We start from the raw sequence: 4,442 nt of genomic DNA, 5'->3' as shown, positions 1-4,442 counted from the left end.
CTTGGATCTCTTTCCTAAACATATAAACATGTTCTTCTCAGTATTAATTGAACACTTATGATGGTAAATGACAGAAGCCCAGTTAGAATTCACTTAAGCTGAAAGGGGTAATCCTTTTTTTTTTTTTAAGGGGGAATCTTATTATAAGGATCCTAACGATCTCATTGATCTCTAGGGAAAGAATGTTGCTGGATCTCAGGAACAACCAGAATCAAGGATCTAAATGTTGCTAGGACTCTGATCTTCTTTTCTTTCTTTCTGTCAGTTTTGTACCTTTGGGTTCCTCTCAATCTTGGCTTCATTTGTCTTCTTCATTGCAGTTTGCTTTTCAACACATGATAAAACAAAACAAAACAAAAACAAAAAACAAAAACCCACATGACCACAAACTTATTTTAAAGTTTATAGTTTCAATCACTGGAATGAAATTGACTCGATATTTTCTCTGGTACGAAATCTAAAAATCCTATGGTAGAGATACTTTGGCTCATTTAAGTAAATTAACCACTCTTCATTTATTCAACTAGTTCTTGAGGTAGGGTTCTTTGGACCAATTTTATCCTCTACCAATTAATCTTGACCAGAAAATGGGTCATATAAGAATACACCTTCCCCCAAAAAACCAGAAAAACTGGGATAAGGTGGGAAGAGGACTCAGTTTCCAGGAGAAGATTGTGCCATTGTCTTGTTTCTCATGGCTGGCTTCCTGCACTCCAGCTTGCACATAGGCCATCAAAGTCTTAGCCCTGAGTGTCCATCAACTCCATTCTTGAGAGGGCTGGGCTAACTATGATCTTACCTTTTACCTTCCTTTTCACAGACCAGCTTGTTGAAAGAGGAATCTATATTCATCTTCATTTTCCTGATTGTAAAGCCAGGATTCCATCAACTGCAATTTGATAATTCGACTTACATTTTCACCATTTAAGAAACTAATTTTGCCAAGGTTGTCACAATAAACACTTTTCAGACCTTATCTTATAAGAACTCTCTTCACTTTATGTCATTATTTACAATTCCTTTGTGGCAGAGACTTCCAGTTTCTTCCCAGGGTCTATTCCCCCCTTCTTCCTTAGTAAAACAGAGCCCCATTTTTAGCTGGCTGCATGGTTGCCCAGAATATGATGTATATTTCCCAGGCTCCTTTGAGGTCAGATGTGGCCATGTGGCTAATGGACTGGAAGTAGAAGTATTGTACAAAATGTAGAGTAAACCGCTATCTTAAAAGATTGGTGCTCCCTCCCCTCTTCAATATGTCCTCCTTTGTACTGGGCTGAACTGTGGCCAACCAACTTAGACTTTCAAGATGCTGAGTAGAATTTAGAAAGAACTGGATGATAATGGAGCCCCTGCACTAGCACCAGCTGCCTAACTCCACATCTAGTCTGGATGAGAAAGAACTGTAATATGCAGCTAAGTCTAATCCTAACCAATATATACTTTCTTGGAACTCCCCTCCCTTTCCTTTGTTACTTTCTGTGATTTCTGCCCCTTACTGATCTTCTTCCTATTATTCTTGAATTCCAGCTCAGTCTTTTCCTTGATCCATCCCCCTTAATTGTCTCCAAGGTTCCATCCTAAGGCCTGTGCTTATTCTAAATATTCTATATGTGAAACCTCATAAATATCCACACTTTGATAGCTAAATTGTATATCTGACTCAGAAATACAAGTCTCTAGTGTTTCTATATTCTCATAAAGCACTTGACCTCTAAACAGTTGGAACATTTTCTTCAGTAGTGAGCCCACCATCTCCATTAGTGAGCCCACCATCTAGGCTGTTGCCAGAGAAAGAAGACTGAATTCCTATGGACCTCCCTTTCCGCTCTCCTGCAGCAGTCCTCAAGCTGGTATTCTTCTCCTATTGAGACCCTCCTCCACCTTGCTGCTGAAGTAGTTTTTCTAAAACCAACCTTGATCATGTCACTTCACCAAATCATAAATCATTTAGACTCTCCATTATCTAAAGCATTTAGTCTATTCACCTTAATGTTTCATAATAGAAACTTCAGGGACTTTCCTCTCTCTTCAGACTTATTTTCAGCAACTTCTCCTTCAGATTTTGAAACTCCAACAATACCAATCTACTCACAGCTCCTAAATGAACCATGATGTCTTTTTCTTCTATCTGTTGTAGGTGTTGCATGTTTTAAAAATGCTCTTTTTCTGTAAGGCATGCCTCTCTTCCCCTGTTACATAGCAAATTCCCACTTATCTTATAAGATGCAACTCAAATAGTCTTTCCTCTAGAAAGATTTCCCTGACATCTTCAGGTGTATGTAGATTGACACTTTCCTTCAAAGCTTCTAGTAACTTCCTAAATATGCACAAGCCTGAATTATATCCATTATAATACAAATTACATTACTTACACATCTGCATCTCTCTCTGGAGTACAAGCTTGCCTTTTTATATCTGGAATTTGTCTTCTCCCTGGCATACTATAGGTACTCACTAAAGTGTTGCAATTATTTTTTTAATTTTAAAAGATAAAAATATAGGAAAATCAATGTTCGTTCAGTTATAACTACATGAATCTAAAGCCTGACTATAAGCTCACCAATAACAGATGCAAAGTGGGGTTGCTGCTCAGTGCACAATGATTCTCCAAGTGGCCCTGACTGTACTGCCTTCCCTTTCACTTTCTTCCCCTTATCCTTGGCATTGGCTGTTCATCCAAAACTAGAGATGCTAAATCTAGCTGGGCCCATCGGATATTCCCTCTCCAGACATTTGAAAATAAATTGAGATATGTAAAATTTGAAGGTTCTCAGAGCTGAGTCATCTGACGTGAGTATCCCAGAGAGAGGGTTCGTGAACAACCAGTTATGACGATTTCCCTGCATCTGCTCTGATTTCTGTCCTCTTCAAAGTCTATGAATCCTGCCCTTCCTTTGATTTTGAGAGCAAACATTTTAACCTATTCTGTTTCAGTTGGGTTAGCCAGTCAGTTTCTTTTGCTTGCAATTAAAAAAATCTTAACCAAAGCACCAATTAGAAAAGTACTAAAGGGATGCAAACACTATTGGTAGATTCTCTATTCCATGGGTTAATGATTAGGTTCTCATAAGCCCACACAGTGATGCTTTTTGAGCATACGGATTTGATTGCCTTATAAGAGATTAGACTTAGCAGAAGCAAAGGTAGGCAAATACACAATAATCTTTTCTACAAACCATATTAACACAATTTAAATCTTTTTTTTTCCTTTTCAGGTGTCCTTTTTTTTTTTTTTTTCCTTTTCAGGTGTCCCATTTTCATGTTGTTTATAAAAAGATTATATTTTCCCCCTTCTAGAAACTGAATTTCCACTTCAGATTTAAAGTGCCATGTCAAACTAGAATTTAAATAAAAATTTGGGTAAAAAACTTAAAAAAAGATAAAAAACATTTTTAATTGGGCTGAAGAATAGAATAGAATTAAATACAATACAATAAAATATAATAAAATGTCATGTCAAATTAGTAAAGGACTTGGGCTTAAATTGTTCCTAGAGATTAGGTCTACTTTCTCTCAATGCCAATTAAAATGACACGGTCTGACATAATGTAGTATCTGGCGTTTCCATAGCAGCTTGCACTAAGCAGCTTTCCTTGCTAATTAGCCTGACAGTGCCCTGTGAAATACCTTCTACCCAAAGATGATATGGCCCTTTTGTAAACACAACTTCATATGACAGGAAACGAAAAAAGCAAGATTTATCCAGATGAAACAGAAAGGGGAAATGTGTTCAGCCAAAGTGTTAAATCCAAGCTGAGAATTGGCAGAACCCTGGGAAGAAAATATCTTCTCCTGTTTTGTTATCACACACACTCAGTGGAATACTTAATAATCAGAAGGAATTAAAGGCTTGGTTTTGTAATGCAGTTTGGCAATTGGCATCTCCACTACCCACGGTCTTTGCATACGGACACAGACATTATTTAATACTGATTTAGAGGACATATCAGTCCTCTGATTCAGCCCCACCACTTCCTGTCAACAAGAACACTAATATAAAAACTCTTCACGTACCCACTGGTTATTTAACAAAGTAATCTCAGCTCTCAGGAAATAGAAAATAATCCATCAAGTCAAAGGGCTTACTGAGAATTCAAAGCTGTATCACGATTCCAGGTACTAAAGTTTACATTGAGCTCTATTTACTCTTCTTTTAGACCTAACTGAGCTGGTATAAAAGTTTAGTTTTATTGCTTTCAGTTAGTTGAGCAGCAAATCAGATTCAATAGAAAGAAACTAGAGAAGAAGAATAAAAAATAATTTCTATCACACTGACAGTGAGAGAAGGAAAAAGAAAGTTATAGAAAAAGTAATCCCTAAACTGCAAAACACGTACTTGTCTGGAGTCATTTCAAACAAGGGCAGAGTGGCCTGGCTGGCTCAGTTGGTAGAGCATGTGACTTTTAATCTCAGGGTCCTGAGTTCAAGCCCCACGTTGGGTA

General features: G+C 37.4%; 1 non-coding gene across 1 annotated transcript; it reads left to right on the top strand.

The window, feature by feature from the left end:
• The first annotated feature begins 4,369 nt into the window (after positions 1 to 4,369).
• Positions 4,370 to 4,442, top strand: TRNAK-UUU. The gene has a single exon. It is a non-coding gene; the product is annotated as a tRNA-Lys (tRNA).

This window comes from Panthera tigris, chromosome F2 (assembly GCF_018350195.1).
Source record: "Panthera tigris isolate Pti1 chromosome F2, P.tigris_Pti1_mat1.1, whole genome shotgun sequence".
Classification (NCBI taxonomy): Eukaryota; Metazoa; Chordata; class Mammalia; order Carnivora; family Felidae; genus Panthera; species Panthera tigris.
The sequence above is the reverse complement of the archived record's forward strand: the minus strand, read 5'-3'. Positions and strand labels throughout refer to the sequence as shown.